This window comes from Palaemon carinicauda, chromosome 21, assembly GCF_036898095.1.
Source record: "Palaemon carinicauda isolate YSFRI2023 chromosome 21, ASM3689809v2, whole genome shotgun sequence".
Classification (NCBI taxonomy): domain Eukaryota; kingdom Metazoa; phylum Arthropoda; class Malacostraca; order Decapoda; family Palaemonidae; genus Palaemon; species Palaemon carinicauda.
In genome coordinates, this window is record NC_090745.1 from 82,327,452 (window position 1) to 82,349,765 (window position 22,314).

The 22,314-nt window shown below is 32.2% G+C and overlaps 1 protein-coding gene across 21 annotated transcripts in view; it reads right to left on the reverse strand.

The window, feature by feature from the left end:
- Window positions 1–22,314, reverse strand: part of nwk (nervous wreck) — a 228,329-nt gene that overhangs the window by 128,835 nt on the left and 77,180 nt on the right. The gene's annotated exons all lie outside the window — the stretch shown is intronic.

Sequence of the window (22,314 nt, forward strand, 5' to 3'; positions counted from 1 at the left end):
GAGAGATGGATTACTCGTTTGGGTCTGTAATTAGGATGTCAGATATCAAGTTATGCAAAAGGAAGAAAAAAAAAGTTATATTCACAAGAGAGAATGGATGATTGTTTTAAACATTGGAATATTGATCTTTCCGTTTCGGTAAAACTTAAAGGAAATATTTAGTAAGAATCCCAAAATTATCAAGACTTAAATATGCTTTTTATTTTCTTTCTTTGCTTCCTATGTTCTATGATAAATATTTTCCATAGTAATTTCCCTGCTGCGTCTATAAGAAAAAGTGTGTTCTTAGTAGATCAATAGAATTTGTCTCCCGAACTAGAAAAAAATGTCGCAAATTCTATAAGGTAAACCTTTTATGCATGGAGACGGAGTGTTTTTTTCCAATCAAAGGGCAGTATATAGTTTTCTCTTCCACTGTACAATGATTTGACGTATAATTTCTGTAAGAATGGTTAACGTTGGCAAACTGTTATAGAAAGGCATTATCAAATTAAAACTTGAAGCAACTGCAACTGAAAACCTCTACAGTTTGCTATTCAAATTATGATTAATCTTTGACGATTGACCACAGGATTCCTTTGTCCCTCGAACACTGCGATTTTGTTATTGTTGCTGCAGATTGTCTGACATGACCAGACGCCGGCTCTTGCAATTATGTATCCTCGATACCTCTTTGAACCAGGTAAGAAGAGCGGTATTATTTTGATCTTATTCTTCTTTGATGTTTTGTCTTATTAGCTACAAAGAAAGTTTCCTTATTCGAAATGTAGAAACATTTTCTAGAATGAATATATTGTAGTTTTTCGAACATTGGAAACATTATCTGTCAAACATTACAGAGCGGAACAATTTGTTATCTGAATTCAGGGATGATTTGTCCAACGAAATGAGAGGCTAACCGCGGAAATCGTGCTTGCCCTTCTCAAATTAGGGCCTCTCCGATATCGATTCCCTTTCACAACATCAGTTTCGTGCTCAAGTTTACGTTTGCATAAATCATCAGTGTTATAATACTTGAAAAATTATGTATATACTGCATATATATATATATATATATACATATATATACTTATATACTGTATATATATACATATATATATATATATATATATATTTATATATATATATATATATATACTGTATATTTAGACTAGTTACGGCATGATATATATATATATATATATATCATGCCATAACTAGTCTCCCTCTATATATATGTATGTATATGTATATATATACACACACATATATATATATATATATGTATATATATATATGTATATATATATTATATGTGTGTGTGTGTGTGTGTGTGTGTAACAGCGAGAGACAGGGATTCCTATCAATTGATTTTTCATATTCCTATGCATGTTTTTCCGATAAATGTATACCCAGTATTTGGTATATATTGATAGATTTTATGCAAACTTGCGTGAGAGAGAGAGAGAGAGAGAGAGAGAGAGAGAGAGAGAGGATGGAGGAAATAAAAGCGGGTGCAAGTAGAATATACACAATTAACGCTTATTGCAAAGAAATAATTATATTGATCGATGGAAATTGAATATATTGATGTATATTCAAAAGATGCCATTAACCTTTCAAGTCCCGATGATGCTTGAATATAATTGGGAGCGAAGCAGACAGATTTCTGTTGTTATTCCCAGCAGGAATCTTCCTACCTTATGTTGGGAAATGTTCCGTTATATCTCTCTTAAATATTGTATAGCCTTTCGTCCAGTTCGTAAACAACAGATAAAGTCCTTTTCTGACTGCAATTGACATCACTCTGTTCCTGTTTTATGGGTACATATGTTGAATGTTTACACATTTCCAATATTATGTAGTCAGTGTTGCATACGATGGAAACGCTGGGGACGTTGCTCAGTATTGGTTTTAATGTTTAATGTATAGTGTCAAAATGATTATAGATACATTTTAATGTATTTTATTGTGTGGTTTATATGCTCACATTCATGTTTCAAATATTTGTAGATCCATAACTATATTGGTTGAGTTTATGGATAGAAAAAACTCCGATAATTTACAAAATTATTGCTAAATTGACTCATTCATAACTACTGATAAATTGTGAGAGAAACAATTGAGTTCAAAAGCCGTCCGCACAAGTAGATTCATGCATTTGTGCAAAAAGTTTATTGGTAGCGAGTTGAATCCTCCTATACTTATTTCACATTTGCTCTTCTTGTATGTTAATATCCATTGTATCCCTCACCTCTTTCGCCCTATACTGTCAGCATTTTCTAGAATACCCTCTCCTCCTTTCTAACATTAACGAATTATACTCTCTTCACCAACAGATTTTTCTCCATAGTATTATCAACATTTCTATTTATTACAATATTTCTAATAATTCACACATAAAATACAAACAATTAATTGCAATAGCGTTCAGTTTATTGCTTTAATGCACAATCAACACCCATACTTCAGCTTTATAAGGGAGAGTATTCTCAAGATTCCCAGCTTGACTTTCTCAGACAAATAAAGTCACATTCGAATCTTCTGCACACACCCTGCTACCTTTCTTCCTTCATATATTTTATCATCTCGCCACGATCAGTTATATTTACTACCAATGCTGAATCAACTATCCCCACTGGTTTGCAGTATCTCAGTTTTAATCCCCTTGAATGGTGTCTTAACTGTTCTAGCTTTCAATTCCTGAGAATATAAAGCAGGCCAAACTTGATAAGTGACCTTGTCATGAAAAAAAAGAATTTTTCCTCTAAATTCAGATGCTTGGAAGGAGAGTCTAAGCCCCTAAATAAAATGGCAATTCGGCAAGAAATGCTCAGGAGGGAACTTAAAACTCACCGCAATAATAGTGCCACATCAGAATTTCGTTAATGCACACGAAAAAAGAAGAAAAAAATATCATTAAATTCTCTTGTCAGAAGCAGAAGTTGTTTTTTGTTCAATAGGCATATGACTATGGGAAGCCGGTGACTGCTGAAGCAGTTTTCATGAGGATGCATCAGCTTGTGTTGAACCTTTATGTTTCCTCAGACTATGACCTTCCCTCCAGCAGGAGGAATTCTGCACCACGCCTCCTCATGGGGCAGAATTTCCTCTTGCTGGAGGGGAGTTCATAATCTGAGGAAACTTGAATGTTCAACAGAACTTATCCCGAAGCATTAAGGACTAAAGTTGTGGGACTTTGTTAGGAATGGAGATTTTTCTCCAACACAATGTCTCTGGAACTCCATCTGGAATTTTTATGCTGTACTACGGATCCAGATGTGTTTACTAGCATTTTCAGAGTTTTCATGCAAAATATCTACACATTTTCAAATATGTAGCTTTTTTTAGGTATTTTGATTTTTTTAGATTTTTTAAGGTTTTCCTTTGTAAGAATGTAGTACCATTATGTAATATAAGGATGCCGATTATTTGTAACTATGCCATTAATTATTGGCTAAAACAGCTGTTAGTAAGAGTTGAATAAATGAGCAGCACAGTAACATCTTCCATCTTTTCCTTCAAAATTCTACCCCTGAAGACAAAAAAAGATGTAAAGAAATTTATAAAATTGTAATTTATAGTTTGGAGCCACAAGAGATTTGGCATTTAATGAAAATTACATAAGATTAAAACTATGGCTTAAGAGCATTGCACACACACACACACACATATATATATATATATATATATATATATATATATATATATATATATATATATATATATATATATATATATATACTGTGTATACATATATATATATATGTGTGTGTATATTTATATATATACATATATATATATATATATATATATATATATATATATATATATATATATATATATATATATATATATATATATATATGTGTGTGTGTGTGTACATAAGATAATGTAAAATGTTTGATTTTCAAGTTTAATGAATTCTGAAATAGGAAGACCATCTCTACAATCCCACTTTGTCTTTCCTAATCGTATTCACTGCTCAGTTTTTTTTTTTTTTTTTTTTTTTTTTTGTATTACGAATTACAAAAATTATAACATGCAGCTTTCCCCTTTACCCAAGTCAACCACATTATGTCCACACACACACCCACACGCATATATATATATATATATATATATATATATATATATATATATATATATATATACTGTATATATATATATGTATATATATATATATATATATATATATATATATATATATATATATATATATATCTATATATATCTATATATATATATATATCTATATATATACATATATATATATATATATATATATATATATATATATATATATATATATATATATATATATATATATGTTTGTGTGTGTGATGATGAACAAGTGTATAAATTTATAGCTTATAATCATGTGAAATAAGAAGCCACATGAATGTCGAAATCGTGCCCCAGAAAATGATTTAAGAGCTCGTAACCCTAATCAATGTAAACAACATTTTCCTAATTAGGAGAGATTTCCCAGAACCAAACTTGTTGACGGAAGGACTGCTAATGGAGGTCAAATCCCTCGGTTTCACCTGGTAGGAAATTATATCTTCAGAGGAAAGATGTTTGATGGAAAGGTTGCTCCCCTTTTCGTCAATTTATTTTCATCTCTCTCCCTCTCTACGTTGAATATAGCCAGGATCTATTTCATCTATTCCTTCTGGCTGCTCTTGGTGTAGATTGGATATGGCGGTTTCTTTTACCTTTGGCCATTTTGTAGTCAATTAGGAACTCGACCAAAGTGAAAATAATATACTCTGAAGTAAAGAAAGTTATAGATATTAATGGTTGATCTATGTTGAAATGAATCTCTGTAATTGAATAGTCCTATAACCTCTGTATCATGGTTTTCCACTGTCTTGGGTTAGAGTTCTCTTGCTTGGGGGTACACTCGGGCATGCTATTCTATCTTATTTAGTTTCATGTTATTGTTCTTAAAATATTTTATTTTTCCTTGTTTCCTTTCCTCACTGGGCTATTTTCCCTGTTGGAGCCCCTGAGCTTATAACATTCTGCTTTTCCAACTAGGGTTGTAGCTTAGCTAATAATAATAATAATAATAATAATAATAATAATAATAATAATAATAATAATAATAATAATAATAATAATTCTTATTGTGTCTTAAATGTAACTTCATTGTTCTACATATCAATTTTTGACAAGTGAATCTGTGTCTGTTTTTCACGACGCCAACATTAGCTTTCATGAATACATTTGACGTCATCTTTTGGGGTCAGATCAAAGCCAAACAAGATCTTATAAGATATCAGAACTTTTACATTATTTTTCCAAACAATAAAAGGTTTGTATTGTTTAAGGGGACCGTCCGCGGTGGTTTAACAAACAGCTATTTTCTGCGAGTTAAAAGAGATAAAAGTTATTGTATAGTCAGGTGCACTAAATATTCATGCAAGAGAGAGAGAGAGAGAGAGAGAGAGAGAGAGAGAGAGAGAGAGAGAGAGAGAGAGAGAGGTCTATTATTTGAATCTCTCTCTCTCTCTCTCTCTCTCTCTCTCTCTCTCTCTCTCTCTCTCTCTCTCTCTCTCTCTCTCTTGCTTGTTTCTTCTTCTTCTTCATAATATATAACTAAATCTACTTATTTGTGACCGTGTTCGTCGTTGGTGATTATTTAAATATGCTTGAAAAATAAAGATGAACGCGAAATATTATTTTTAGTGTCATCCATATTTTTCAGTAACTGAGCTGAAGAGAACATTTTCCGTACGAATGTCGTTTTTCCCCTTTAGAAAAGAATGTCAGAGGATTTGCTGCTATTTAGCGCTCCATGATAGATAACGGCATCGATTCAACACAAGATGGAAATCATGGAAAGATTTGTAAGTTTTTTGGTTTAAAGATATAAAGTCATTCATGAATGGCAAAGCTAAGGGACAGGCAATGCCCTAGACACTGATCATATATACATATGATCAGGCCCCAAGCAACTTCTCCATTAAGTTAGAACCAGGAAGGACCAGGGAATGGCTGATGATGACTTAGTAGTAGATACACTTCTCAACTCCCTCAAACCTCCCATCCGTAGCTTATAAGGATGGTGAGGTTACAGACACTACCAGGAACTATCGAGCTTCAGCTGGTCTCAAACTCCCGTCCAACAGATTGCTAAGCAGGGACGTTTCCAATGGGCTACGACAATCCTGTCGCTAGAACCGATTTTATAGTTATGTTTGTCTAACCACCATTTCTGAATGATATGTTAGTGAATTTGTCAAAAAGAAATTTTTGTGCATTCAAAGTGCAACTTTCGTGTAAAAATGCGTCGTCTTTAGATTTGAAGTTTCATTAAATGATATTTTACTGTAAAGAAGAAATGTTTGTTACATTTTTACTAATCTCTAGTTGTCCGTTGTATGGTTGAAATTTCAGATGGTTTATTTAAACGTTTTATTCATTCTGGAAATGTTTTTTTAGGTTAGTTTTGTTTATGCTTTAGAGACTGAATTGTAAACCTAGTACGATGTAATCCTCTTACCGATTGTGACAATGCTCATAACCGTAGGATTTTAATCGCTTCTGTTGCCTGGTATAGAGATCTATGTATGTTTATGCTCTCAAATAGACAAAAGGCCGCAATGGGAGAATCAATAGTACGCGCATATTGAGTTGAGAATTTGGTTTATTTTCAAAGAAAAATTCCAATCATTTCAATTTGTTCTGGTTTATTGATATTGATTAGAATTTACCTTTTCAATCATCCTCTTTAAAAAGTAGGATTTTATAACTCCTATTTATGTTATGAAATATCATTGTAAACATTTAGGAAGAGGGTTTTCGTGTCTTCGTTTCGTAGAACTATTATGAAATTAGTTAATATTAAATCTAATTAATATAGTAAGTTAAACAAAGACGGTATGTTTCATAAGATAAATTTTATCTAATTATATTTCTTCTTGATAGAAATATGATTACCATTTTACTCTATTCAGGCCCTTTGGTTTTCCCTTTTCCTTCATCTTCCAGAAAATACTAGATAAGATTTTCCTCAGCAGCTTAAAGCTTTAGTTACGTCAAATACACTTCTCAGCGACAGGAATAACACTGACGTGGGAATGGCGTGGCTCGGATAAATCACCGATCATAAAAGATGGACTTTAATCGATAACGTAAGGCGGATTTAATGATCTTTCATTCTGACGCCGACGTCATCGCCTTCGTGAGACGCTATTTATTCACGGCACGTTGTATGTGGGCGAAGACTTAGAGATGGTTTGAGGTCACTCCGAGAGGAATGGAGATTAAGACGGAGGAAAAAAAAGCATACTATTGTGAGAAAGAAGGAATGGGGATTATAAAAAGAGTAAAAGAAGGAATAGTTGGTAGAATGGGAGAATATGAGGCAAGCTCTTCCTTTTCATCCTTATCTCGAATTAGTTTTGTTCCAGCCTGTTTATATTTTACCTTTGGCCAATTATAGTGTAATTAACTTAAGCCTATCCATTTTTTATTGTAGATAGTGACTATATGTTACTTCCTGAAATTAGAATGGGGACTAATGTATATTCGGGAATGTTTTCTTCTTCATATTAGCCAATTTCTATCACGCGTGCATCGCCCACGAACCGATTTCTGTATGCAATGCAGTGTGCTCATTCAACTTCCTTTGTGATTCCGTTTTAATTTAACCTCCTTTGTGCCTCTGCAGCAATTCTTAAAAGATTGCAAAAAAGGCCACACTCTGGTTTCTCTGCAGACGTTAAACTTCTTGATGGCGTTTCGAGACCCTTAAGGTCTCAGGAGACGTGAAGATCATTAAACGTTATTTTGAGACGAGAGAGAGAGAGAGAGAGAGAGAGAGAGAGAGAGAGAGAGTGAGAGAGAGAGAGAGAGAGAGTATGTTATGATAGGTGTTTCAAGTTTAGGAAGAGGATGGGCTTGTCGACGGTTGGAAATGTACGCTTATTTAGTGAGTTTTGTAAAGTTGCGTAATGAAATCTTCAATATATATATATATATATATATATATATATATATATATATATATATATATATATATATATATATATATATATATATACACACATATATATATATATATATATATATATATATATACATATACGTATATATATGCATATATGTATACACACACACACACACACACACACACATATATATATATATATATATATATATATATATATATATATATATATATATATATATATATATATATATATATATTCTCATTTTCTCTCCCATCACCGGGCTTACCAGCTCTCATTTATCACATCCAAGTTGAGCTCAATTGTAATGGCGAAGAAGAGAGTAATTGTGCTTAGTAGTTTTCCTTATCTTTTTGTATTGTAATAAAAATATCAATGTGATTAATTGCGGTTATTGATGTTTCTTTGTAAAGTTAAAAGATTATTTTTCTGTTTATTTGCACATGTGCTTGTCTGCAATGATGTGCTGAATGTCAATGTTTAAACCCAGCTGTCCTTGTCTAGCGTTTCGTAAAATATGGCCGATACAGGACACAGCAGACATCTGTCAATTAGGTAAAAAGATAAGTCTTGACATTGTAGATTCGCTGGAGGCTTTAACATTCCTCATTGTTTTCGAGACTTTGGGTCTCACGAGACGTGATCGTTAAAAGTTTTTCTTTCTTTTTGAGACCACAGAGAGAGAGAGAGAGAGAGAGAGAGAGAGAGAGAGAGAGAGAGAGAGAGAGAGAGAGAGAGAGAGAGAGAGAACTGCATTTTTTGGCAACAGAAATTATGCTCAGTAAAACTTCTGTCGCATGTTCCAACTTTTAAATACTTGGATTATCGCTTCAAAATCTTGAAAATTTTCCTGGTGTTGTATAACTTACTGTTTTATTAAAACATATGAAATGTGGAAAATATATGCAAAACTAACATAAAAGCGATCTGTTCTGGTATTCTTATGAATAGATGTTGTTACTGCTCTTACAATATTTTAATTGTTCATTACTTCTCTTGTAGTTTATTCATATTTTGTTGTTGGACCCCTTGAGCATAAGCATCCTGCATTTCCAATAAGGGTTTTAGCTTAGGTAGTAATAAAAACAATGCGTGTGTCTCTTCGGAAGTAAGTCTGTTAATCACAGATCATGTTCGAGGCAATCAAGTTAATTTTTCTGTCTGTCATAAAATCATCCTGTGCATATCATCCAGTCTGCCATTTATTCTCAAATTTTTTTCAAGCAACTGTCGGCTTTCCTTTAATGCAAAAATCTTTATATTTATATAATAACCTGAACATTTTGCTAAGAATAAATTGAGTATGGTCAATACAATTATTTATTTATATTACCATACCTCTTGTACTTAAATTTCTATTCATGCATGGTATCGATTTCATTCCAATTTCATTACCGTTCAAAATATACTAAATTGTTCATTACAATATTTCATCACCATTATATCTGTAATATTGAAGGAAGAGAGAATATAAAACAAGATTCAATATATATACATTACACTGTGAAATAATGCCTGACGAATTTAAGGAAGTGCCGAAGTTGGTCTTTGCTGTAGGACAAGGGAATAAGACGCAAGCCAAATTCTCATAATAATAAGGAAGGGGGGGGGGGGTTCTTACTAATTTTCTGAATGGAGTATATATTATAACTGTTGATATAGAGGAGCCTTGTATGGGAGGGATTTTTTTAAAAATATGGAGGAGCCTTGTAAAGGGGGAGGGGAATCCTTTATAACATACGAAAGTATATATCTAGGTAAAGATCTTTCAGTTTTATGAATCTCTTATTTATATTCGGTGAGAGAGAGAGAGAGAGAGAGAGAGAGAGAGAGAGAGAGAGAGAGAGAGAGAGAGAGAGACCTGAAATCAAGATTTTTAAATAGTTTTGGCTCGTAAAGAAGGTGCGTGAACGCTGTTATTAGAATGGTGTTCTCAGGTGGATAAGCAATAAGGTTCTGAATTTAGAACGAAGATTTTTTTTTCTGAAGTCAAGAGGGATTTAGCCTGACTCAAGAGCAACACAGAAACAAGAAGGTAAAAGAAAAAAAATCATGTAAATTTTTAATCCGTTTGTTTAAAAAGCTTAGTTATTAAAAAATTATTTTTACTTCTAAAAGATTATTCCTTGATAAATCTGGTGCCAAAACGTATAGTATTACATTCCTTGTCTGAGGTATTGTATTTTTTCTCCCTTTGATAAATGCAAAGATCTAACACAACTAAATACCCTCCTCTATACATGCACGATAGAAGGTCAGTACTGGGTCAAATTTGGCTAACTTAAAGTTTTGATAACTAGATTTCAGAAAGAATTTGAAGTATCTATAGAATAAATAAAGGTCAAATTAGGCATTTGAATAGTACGAAGGTCTTCAAGAAAAGTTTGATTCTCTCCATGATTCCGAAATGAAATTTTAATGAGAGAGGAGAATCAGAAACAGATATTTGTTGTATTATTGAATTACATGATATTATGCAGTTTGAACTAAGCTGTGATTTATTCTTGTACTCTTTAACTGTGACTTATCCTCAATTTCTCGATAATGGCAAAAGACTCCACTCGAAAGTGCGTGTTAGTATTTTCAAGTCTGTAAGAATACAAGACAAGATCGCTTTTATGTTAGTTCGAATACATTCTTCATTTTTGTGTATGTGAATAGCAGAAGAAATCATGTTTTTATAATATAACGATTCCCCCCCCCCCCTCTCTCTCTCTCTCTCTCTCTCTCTCTCTCTCTCTCTTGGTGCCTCAATTATCGAGTTGATTAACTTGACTAGAGTAAACAGAACTCGGAGATTACGGCCCGAAATGATACCTAGTGAAGTTACTCCTGCTCAAATATTTTATTTGAGTATATATATATATATATATATATATGTATATTTATATATATATATATGATAATATATATATATATATATATTTATATATATATATATATATATATATTTTTATATATATATATATATTTATATATATATCTATATATGTATATATATATATATATATATATATATATATATGTACACACACACACACACACACACACACATATATATATATATATATAGGTAGTGGGTTGGCCAGAGCATTAGCCGCCCGTTGAGATACTACCGCTAGAGAGTTATGGGGTCCTTTGACTGGCCAGACAGTACTATATTGGATCCTTCTCTCTGGTTACGGTTCACTTTCCCTTTACCTACACATACACAGATTTGTCTGGCATATTCTTTACAGATTCTCTTCTGTCCCATACACTTGACAACACTGACATTACCAAACAATTTTTCTTCACCCAAGGGGTTAACTACTGCACTGTAATTGTTCAGTGGCTACTTTCCTCTTGGTAAGGGTATAAGAGACTCTTTAGCTATGGTAAACAGCTCTTTTAGGAGAAGGACACTCCAAAATCAAACCACTGTTCTCTAGTCTTGGATAGTACCATAGCCTCTGTACCATGGTCTTCCACTGTTTTGGGTTAGAGTTCTCTTGCTTGAGGGTACTCTAGGGCACACTATTCTATATAATTTCTCTTCCTTTTGGTTTGTTAAAGTATTTATAGTTTATATAGGAAATGTTTATTTTAATGTTGTTACTGTTCTTAAAATATTTTATTTTTCCTTATTTCCTTTCCTCACTGGGCTTTTTTCCCTGTTTGGGCCCCTGGGCTAATAGCATCCTGCTTTTCCAACGAGGGCTGTAGCTTAATAATAATAATAATAATAATAATAATAATAATAATAATAATAATAATAATATGCATAATAATAATAATAATAATAATAATAATAATATTATAATATTGTTCCATTGGCGCATTCGCAAGGTGCTTGTTTACCTCTGTTAGATCTTTGTTTTTCAAGAATTCTGCCACACTGTAACTTTCAAACACTGTATCTTTCAGATATATATATATATATATATATATATATATATATATATATATATATATATATATATATATATATATAATGTAAGCATAGTGTTTTTTGCATGCATACGTTTTTTATAAGCTTACTTATCCCGTTAGATAATTATTCATTCTTTATTAATAATAATTTACTCCATGTAAACAATACCAATACCCTTTATTGTCCAACAATACTTCTCTTGTGGCATATTATCACAAATATGTTCTTCATGTAAACTTTTTGGTGCAGAATTTAGTGGTACTCGACTCCTCAAATTTTCTCTTTGATGTATCTTCTGCAAGATGACACCTTTTTCACACTGTTCATTCATGTACTTATTCTTCCCTTGGAAAATACACAGGTTTAACACATATCAGATAAGTGTGACTGTTCTACTTCTGTCAACTATTCTAACTTCTGTCATTGGTCGTGGTAGCTCAGTTTGTTTGTTTGTACTTCAACTGTGTCCCCAGTTCAAGCCTTGCTTAGGTTTTGAATGAGATTTTACTTGAAAAGGACCTTCCTATTCCTGTGAGCCAGAGATTTTTGAGGGGTGGGGAGAAGGGGCCTCATAGTGATACCTCCTGAGACCATAGTCACTATTGTTTTATTCCTCTTAAGTGTCACATACTTAAATTCAACAGTGATTACTATTTTATCTAAAGTCTTGAGACATTAACCTGCTGATCATTGCTGATCTTTAAAATATTTTAACCTGAAAGTATTTTAAACTGTATTTAACAACTTTATGTGAAATCCTACAATTTCGGATTTCATTTGGGCTTTCATAAATAAAGACCTACTATGACATTTACTATCTCGTTAATGTTAGGTGACCTCTGCAAAACTATAGTTTTCTTACTACCAGTTGGTGTTGGCATGAGTACATCTCTTTTTCTTCTCTGCTGCGGTGGTACTCTGTCCTTCCTTATCACTGATCTGGATTCTACCTCTTTCTGAATTCTCGCTTTTTGACTGACGGTTTTTTTTTTTTTTTTTTTTTTCATTGCACTCATTCTGTCTCTACCATATTCAAATTTTCTAGTTTAAAGAAGCTTTTTAACTTCTTACCTTTCTTTCTAATCATTAAGATGGGGTATCCTAATTAGTAAATCTTTGTTTGCCTTGGCTACTTGCTTGGAATATTTTTCACGTATCTCAGATGATAACATCGTTTGTCTTCCTCTTCGATAGGATTAAATCAAAGGCAATTCGTTTGACCGTAACCATATCCTTATTACCTCTAAATCCTCTTTATCAAGTACAAGTCTCTCTCTCTCTCTCTCTCTCTCTCTCTCTCTCTCTCTCTCTCTCTCTCTCTCTCTCTCTCTTCTTCTCCTTCTTCTTCTTCTTCTTCTTCTACTTCTTCTTCTTCGTTCCATTTGCACTTTCCCATTCAGTTGCCTATATGGGAATCAGTGACTCACGGTAACTGTCAATTTGCCTTTGAAGCCTCGATTTGGACCTTACATTTTGGGTCTCCTTTCCTGACCTTTATTGCCCTTTCAGAATCATGGGTATAATTCCCATTCTGTTTCCCTTTTCTTTTCCTCTGATTTTCTTCTGGTTGAGTTAGAAGAGTTTATCAGGTTACTTGTCTCACCATTCTCACACATTAAATTAGAGAACCCATATCCGATTTACCCCGCATTATGGAACGTCTGTGCAATCTTCCTTTTAGTGTTTCATTTGACCTCCGTTCTCTCATTTATCTGCAACTTTGTAGTGCAACTGAAGGGTTCTGTCCCCTGTTGTACTTCAGTGCTGATTGGCCTGAGGTCCCAAGTTCCATAGAAGCATCCCCATAGGTTAGATTCCTGAGCCGTGGATGGGCGGGCACCCTCTGTTAAAACTAATCGAACCTCTTGAAATTGTCATTTGGATGACGATGGTGTTTGCATCCATAATTAAAATGGTATGAGCCATCCTCCTCGTCTAACAAAACTTGCTGCAAACCAGAGTTATTGAATATTTTTATGCCATCGTAATGTAAATGACATGTACAGAAAGATATGCGACTTACAATTATACGTTCGTCTTCCGTTTAAGTCTGTGACAAGGAGTTTTGGAGGATAATGCTGTTAATGGTGATCAATGCACTTTATTCATGGAAATAACAAAATCAATATGTTCTGCTTAATGACGTAGAACCAGGTCCATGGTGTTATCAGAAACATTTTCTGCAAGTCCGAAAACTCTGGAAAACACCCGACTTCTTTTGGCTACTGCTGAGAAAGATCAGGATAGTTCTGTATGCATTTGGCATACGGCAACATCTTACGATGCATGCCAGCCTTCCTCCTCATGAATTCAGCTCTTTCACAAATCACAGTTCGCCAATGCGGAAATATGCTGGTCCTACACTTTGCAGACATAGTCTTCTTCGTTAGACTTCTCCCAATTTGCTTCAATTCAAATATTGTTGTTTGTGACATTTTACTTCAATTCAAATGTATGTGTTCGTCAGAAACAATTTCTTGGGTTGTGTACTAAGGAAATCTATAAATTGCAATGATTTTTAAAACTTTTTTTCAGACCAGATACTTTCTCTTAGTTTAAGTTGTTGTTTACTTGGTTGCCTTAGATTTTTGTAGTTAATCTATGTAGTACATATACGTATGTATATACGCATAGTCTGATATTTGTCACTTGTATGTATGCACGTGTATAGCCAATGTATTATGTATGGGGGGATGGACGATGGAAGTAATTACTTTTTTTCTTTGCATTTTTTTTTTTTTATAAAGAAAGCTACTTAAAAAACTCTATGCTTCCGAAAAGCTCTCATAACCTAGTTATTTTATCCTTTCTGTTAAGGACGCTATCTCCACTTTCTTCCTGGAACTATGTCCAATGCATATCACTGTGATCTCTCTATCTCTCTCTCTCTCTCTCTCTCTCTCTCTCTCTCTCTCTCTCTCTTTTTCCTACAGAACTACTGCTGCTTCCCAGCATAGACAATTTTCATGGCATCGTTGAAGGATTTGACGGTTGCACCTGATTATAAATCTCAAATTTCATTACAAAAAGGATATAATCAGAATGCTCTTTCTCTCTCTCTCTCTCTCTCTCTCTCTCTCTCTCTCTCTCAGTAACACATTTTAGTATCAGCTAATTTTTTTTCGTGAATAGTGAACATAAAGATAAAGTATTAAAGCCATTTTATGAGTTTACCCTTAAACTTAGCAGATTAAACATTTTCTTTTCAAGGTAAACAGATTTTTATAATCTTTACAAAATGTGAACCAATATTTACAGGTTTTCCATAACTGGGTAATTTTTTTATTTCTTTTACATGTTAAACAATTTTACTTACAAATTGATCAGTTTTTTCCTGCTTTGCTGCCTCATCAGCCATAAGTTTGGCGTAGCACGGCATAGGGTCTGCCACGACATATCTCGTAATGATTTGTTTTAAAGTGATAGTGCTGGAGTGGGCAGGCGCCTTTACCTCCTACAACTAGGTCAAGTGTGTGGGAGGCTTTGGGCCCGGAGCCAAATTTAGAGAGTAATGGAAGAAGAGAAAGAAATAGGAAAAGCTCGGTAGAATGCGGACTAGTTCTGCACATTTCTAGTTTATTGCTATAGGTACATATTTTGCTTTTATGCGAGGTAGAGACATATATGGAGAGAAGGAAGGGGAAGCTAGGAAGGGAAGGGAAGAGGTAAGGATGAATAGAAAGAGAGATTAGGGTAAGGGAGAGAATGAGTGAGGATGAGACAGGGAAAAATAATAAATCTATCATTTATATCGATTTTGTAATTAATGAACGTGGTTATTGGTTTGAATACTAGAAGTAACTACAAAGAAACTAAGTTTTTTCTGTAACACCAAATAGATTTGAATGTGATTTAGATTTTAGAGTAAAAATGTTTTATTCGAATCAATGAACTTGAATTTTCTTTCAATTCTGGTCGTGATTGTTCGAAAATTATTTTAAAGATATTGAAAAAGGCCTTTTCCACCTTCATTTTTGGCTTCCATATGATGTTCCCGGTTATTCTTTTTTTTTCCCTGAATAGCGCATACGGTTTTTTTTTATATAGATTATATCTTATTCAAATTGTGACCCAGAAGAGAGCTATCCGCTTTAATAGCTTTTAGAACATTTAGACTTATGCATGTAAGAAAAAAATATTTATATTATATTAAGAGGGAAAAATAAACCGGAACATCATATGGAAGCAAAAAATGAAAGGAAAAGGCCATGTTCAAGAGCAATAAAATCATTTTCGAAAAATCACGACCAGACCTGAAAGAAAATTGAAACTGCGAAGATTTTACTGAAAATTCTTTACTCTAAAAACTGAATCACATTCAAATCTCCTTTTCAGTATTACAGAGAAACTTTGTTTCTTTGGGGTTAGACAGGGAGACACCAACTATCATGAATTATTCACAGCGTACCTAGAAGTTTTTAAGAACTTAGATTGGGAAAATGTAGGAATTAATGTTAATGGGGAATACCTTAACAACTAAAGATTTTTAGTTCTATTTAGTTAATCATGGAAGGAATTGCAAAAGATGATAGAAGATTTGGATAGAGAAAGCAGAAATGTAGGACTGAAAAAGAATATGAGAAAAACTAAGATAATGTTCAATGAAAATGCAGACAACAAATAAGGGTTATGGACGAACCTCTAGATATTTTTAATGAATATACATACATAGGGCAGACAGTAAATATTTCCCTAGGACATGAGACCAAAATTAAAAGAAGGATAAGCATAGGATGGAGAGCTTTTGGTAAACAAAGTAGGATTATGGAAAGTTAAGTGCCACTATTTCTAAAAATAAAAGAATTTAATCAAATAGTTCGATCAGTATTAACTTATGCATCTAAAACATGGAGCCTTACTAAAGCCTTAGAACATAAGCTACTTACAACTCAAAGGTCTATGGAAACAAACAATGATGATTGTAACACTAAGAGACAGAAAAGGAGCAACATGGATATGAGAGCAACCAAATGTAGAAAATATTCTAATAACATGTAAGAAAAGAAATAGACATTAGTTGGACATCATATAATAGGAATTACGTATAATACAGGGATATTAAGAGTACCAGAATGGGTCCCTAGAGATTACAAATGAAGCTGAAGGAAGAGAGGACGGTAGATGAACGAGCTGAGAAAAATTGAGTGTATAAACTATCATAGAAAGACCATAAATAGACGCCAGTGGGTCATGCCTGAGGCCTTTGTCCTGTAGTAAACTAGCCACGGCTGAGAGAGAGAGAGAGAGAGAGAGAGAGAGAGAGAGAGAACTGCATAAATGTGAGGTTTAAGTGGCTGGTAAAATAAAATAATTGATGACATCTGCAGAAAATCCTGATGCAGATGGTCAGACTCTTCGTGCTAGCTGACAGTTACTCTGAATCAAGCGCCAATGAAAAAAAAAAAATGTTATTTTCGTTATATTTGAATTAGAGTTTGGAATTACGAAATCTTGTTCTAGTCCAATTAGATTTTCATTGTAAAAATTCTACGTGCTATTATAAAGTAGAAGATTTACGTGACCCAACCACGAGGCCATTGTATATATATATATATATATATAGTGTGTGTGTATGTGTTTGAGAGAGAGAGAGAGAGAGAGAGAGAGAGAAAATTTACATATCTGAACACACACACACACACATATATATATATATATATATATTTGTATATATATATATATATATATATGTATATACATATATATATATATATATATACGTATATATATATGTGTGTGTGTGTTCAGATATGTAAATTTTCTCTCTCTCTCTCTCTCTCTCTCTCTCACTCTCTCTCTCTCAAACACATACACACACTATATAGTATATATATATATGTATATATATATATATATATATACAATGGCACTCTCTCTCTCAAACACATACACACACTATATAGTATATATATATGTATATATATATATATATATATACAATGGCACTCTCTCTCTCAAACACATACACACACTATATAGTATATATATATATATATATATAAATATATATATATATATGTATATATATATATATATGTGTGTATATATATATACATATATATATATATATATATATACTATATAGTGTGTGTATGTGTTTGAGAGAGAGAGAGAGAGAGAGAGAGAGAGAGAGAAAAAAAATTTACATATCTGAACACACACACACACACACATATATATATATATATATATTTGTATATATATATATATATATATACATATATATATACATATATATATATGTATATATATACATATATATATATATATATACATATATATATATATATATATATACATATATATATACATATATATATATATATATATATATGTATATATATATATATATATATACTGCATTGGTATGTGTGTATGCTTGTGTGTGAGAACGTCTAGTTCTCATAATTGAGCATCACTAAAACACTTGAAAAAACCAATCGTTTGGTTGAATTTTAATCATTCGTTTCTGTTTTCTCACATTCAATATAGACTTGAATTTAAAGGCATTGTAGTTCCTATGATTGAACCTACGTGAGGGCTTCTTCAGATATTATGAAAATTAGTTTCTACTGTAGTGCATGCAAATAATGGCTGATGAGAAAGATAATATCGCTCAGTAATCAATAGTAAATTTGGTTTGAACCTATGAATATAATTTTGAAATTATTATTATTATTATTATTATTATTATTATTATTATTATTATTATTATTATTATTATTATTATTATTCATTACTATCAATGTTAGGAAGTTCCGACAAATTAGAAAGCCATTTGTTACAAAGTGAAAAACATGTTGAGAAGAAAAGAAAATTCCAATACAAATAAAAGAAATAATCCTAAATGATAGTTTCATAATAATAAATAACAATGTTATTGCGTTAGTGGTAGGCTAATTATTTCTAAGTTTTGAAATGGCAAGAATAAACGAATTTTAGGAGAGGCCAGATTTTAGGTCTCATCAAAACTAAAGATTATTTAATTGCTAGAAACGTTTCGAGGTGTTGAATTAATCTCTGACCTAAAAATAAGGTGAAGCTTAAAAATATTTTGGAAAAATCTACGACACGTGTCTACAAATATTCATAAAAATCAGAGACTTTTAACGTTATTGTCATTTTGACAAGGGAAAATATGTCAAGATATCATCTAAAATATTACCTGCGAAACATTTTGCCAAGTGCTGTATTATTTGTAGCATAGAGAGGAATTTAAAATTACTCAATTTTCGTAGTAAATGTTTTTCATGATATTCATACAAACATAGACACATATTCGTAAACTCGTTACACGGTTGTTGTAATGTTGGCTCAGCAACGGGTTCCAGATTGGGTAGAATTTCATGGTGAAAGATTGTCCCTATGAGTAGAGCTCAATTTTAGAAAAGAGGTAGATTTAGCTGAAGATAATTAAAGGGCTAGATAAGGTGAAGGATGGTCGGGAGAGGAGAGTTTTGGTGGAAGAGGATGCCTTTGATAGAAGGCATTGGAGAATGCACATCAGGAAACCAACCCCTTAATGTAGGGATAACGGTGGGAAAGAAGAAGGTCTTTAGCATTTTTAACTTTTAAGTCAAATAACTTCCTGCAAAGTCAAATGGTAATAATTATAGTATTCTATTTTTAGAATAGTGTAAAAAACTAAAATTAGCTCCAACATAATGAGTAATAATATCAGTAAAGTAATTTATGTGACTTAACTCCGTTAAGAGAGAGAGAGAGAGAGAGAGAGAGAGAGAGAGAGAGAGATATGGTGATCCGATGTAAGGCGATGAGGGAAGGAATTACTTACTGTAAAGTCTAACTGCCAAAAAAGGTCAAATGGAAATGCGGTAACGACCAAAAAATGTTAATTTGACTCTGTTCGGTTAAATAATGTCGTTCGTTACGCTCCACTAGTTGTCAAGCAAACGGAAAACCGTTCTCTCTCACGTTAAAGAAATATAGATAAGGAATTGAATTGCCTAATGCAAATGGTCTCTAGAAAGCTTGCAGGGAAATTGCTGTGTCGATAAAGTTCCTTCTACATTAAGAAAAATAATAAAAATATTCCACGTGTCTAGTTTTAATCGTATCGGCATACGAAACTTCTTCACTAGCATTTGGAAATCTGTTAATTGTAATTAAGAAATTGAAGATGTTAATGCGATAAGGATAAGGGAGTAAATGTAATAATGCGTGAACTTAACGTAAACTTATAGGATTGGAAGAGAATATGCTTTTTCATATGGGAAACAAATTTGACCAGAAAATCCAGATGTTACCTAAAGTAGGTTTATTTGTATATATTGCTTATTGTATTGCGCTTCAATTTGCATTTTATTGATATAATTTGTAATTCATATGATTACTTTTTTTTTTTACTCTTATTCTGCAGTACTCATTACACCCCGAAAGACTTGATATATATACTATTTGTCAACAATTATTTCCTGTAAGAGTTCACTTTTAATTTCTGCTTATTGTGAGGGTAAAGGTAATAATTTATTTTCTCCTAATAATCAAAGATTTTGTAATTGCATTGTTATCGTTAATTATTTTTCTTATTTAATTTGTTGATTTTATCACCTATTTTAATGTACAAATTTGCTATACCAATAGACAGTTAATGAGAGCTTTAGTATTTACTTATTCAGTCGGCGCTTTCATAGTTAAATAATCTATAGATATATTTACATTTGTTTTTGCATCTTTATATATATATATATATATATATATATTTATATATATATATATATACATATATATATATATATACATATATATATATATATATATATAAAATATATATATATATATATATACACACACATATATATATATATATACATATATATATATATATATATATATCTGTCCTTATACTGTAGTCCTATAGTAGTTTTGCCTGATAATTTTTACCACAGCTTGAGGTTGGTGTTCGTACCATTTGTTGCTGCTTTGTATTTCATATTTTCTTTAGAGACTCCAGTGGAGATATTTAGGCATTGTATCATGTCGTTTCTTATATTGTGAGCAAGTGCTGAACATTCATTGGCGATGAGGTTGATTGTTTATTATTATTATTATTATTATTATTTTATTATTATTATTATTATTATTATTATTATTATTATTATTATTATTATTATTATATTCTATGAGGTTTATGTATCTGTTTTTTTTTTTTTATCAATTATGGCTGTATTTGAGATCATCAACCTGAAAATTCCACATACTAATTAATTAGATTATTGTTATTTTTTATATTGCTTTTAGGTTTGTGTACTTGTTTTTATCAGCAATTACTGCTGTATTATAGATTGATAACTTCAAGTTATGGATAAGTAAACTGATTTTGATATTTCGTTTCAGTCAGTAATCATGAATTTCACTTTTTTTTTACCAATGAATCTCAATTAGTTAAAAATGCTGTACTCCTTTTCATTTATCGGTTGCCATTTTAGGTGAGAAGTGTTTACAACACTATTTTATGAATTCATGCATAGATATAACTGTCACCGGATAATGACAATATTAATTGAAATAGAGTTGTGGTAGTCTATTAGAAACGTCCCTGCCTGGCAATCTGTTGGATGGGGTTTCGAGATAAGGTCAAGTTCGATAGTTTCTTGTAATGTCTGCAACCTCACCATCCCTTTGGGGCAGCCGTTATAGGTTTGCTTGCTGGGTTATCAGCGGCCATTGCCTGGCCCTCCCCGGTCCTAGTTTGATGGAAAGTGGGTTTGGGCCAATGATCATAATGTTTTACATATGGTCAATCTCTTGAGTATTGTCCTGTCCCTTGATTTTGTCATTCATGAGTGACTTTAAATCTTTAAGTAAAAATGTTATTGCTCCTCCTTACATAAGGTCACGTTGGCATCCTGTAACTTTCCAATATTCGTTATTTCAAAAGACTCCATCGTTTTTATTTCAAAGAAAAATCTAAGTACATGAATGAAAATTTTAAGTTCATGATTGAAAAAATCGAAGCACATGATTGAAACACTTGAGTACATAATTGAAAAATCTAAGTACACTATTGAAAAATTTAAGTACATGATCGAAAAATTTAAGTACATAATAGAAAAATCTAAGTACATGACTGAAAATTTTAAGTTCATGATTGAAAAATTTAAGTAGCCTACATGATTGAAAAGCTTAAGTGCATAATTGTAAAACCAAGGTTCATGATAATCTTCTCCGTATAATATCAAATGCTTCTCTAGCAGATTTGTCGTCGGTAGTAATACATTTATGTCAGAAAGACCATTCGAATTTTCCTGAGTGCGAAATGCTGCGCAATTAATCATGGTGCGTCAAGGACAGGGGAATTGGTTCTGGCCATTAGGCTGAACATGTCATGATCGGGAAATCCATTAACAGGGTCTGTTCCTGTAATTGCTGGGGACGAACTTTCATGTCATTGTCCTGTTGTTATTTGTGTATGGAAAA